The sequence below is a fragment of the Frankliniella occidentalis genome, unplaced genomic scaffold (assembly GCF_000697945.3).
Source record: "Frankliniella occidentalis isolate FOCC.00 unplaced genomic scaffold, Focc_3.1 Scaffold57, whole genome shotgun sequence".
In the NCBI taxonomy this organism is placed as follows: domain Eukaryota; kingdom Metazoa; phylum Arthropoda; class Insecta; order Thysanoptera; family Thripidae; genus Frankliniella; species Frankliniella occidentalis.
Genome location: NW_026267187.1, coordinates 346,629 through 347,143, shown reverse-complemented (window position 1 = coordinate 347,143; position 515 = coordinate 346,629).

The following is a 515-nucleotide window of genomic DNA, read 5'->3' as shown; positions in this document are numbered from 1 at the left end:
TGAAATAACAAAGACACAATGTGGAATGCTACAGAACATATTTACAAAATGCAGTACAACAAATAATCGTGATGAGTAGGAATAAAATACATGCTTCATTCATCAATCAGTCCTTCTTGCTTCGTTTGGCCTCCAAGACATCCTTCATATCAAAGTCATTCTAAAAAGGAAAAAAAAAATCAAAATAGAAAACATTCTTTTTACACATCACAAAATGTATACAATGAACATGTACACTTTACACTTACAATCAAAATTGCCAATCGTGGTTGAGGTTAGGGGGGGGGGGGGCGAAAAACTGGGAATTGCACATCCGGCATCAGATGCCCCATCACTGAATCGTTAAACGACGGGCCCTCAAACTCCGCCGTTGCTCTACGCTGCGTCGGTGTGTGTGGGCGCTTCCTAGATTGCCGACGGTAGAAAATTTCCTCACTGGAATCAGGAAACAAAAAAAAAAATGTTTCAAAAGTGAACGGACGTTTTTTTTTTTTTTTGCTTTTTTTTTGGGGGGG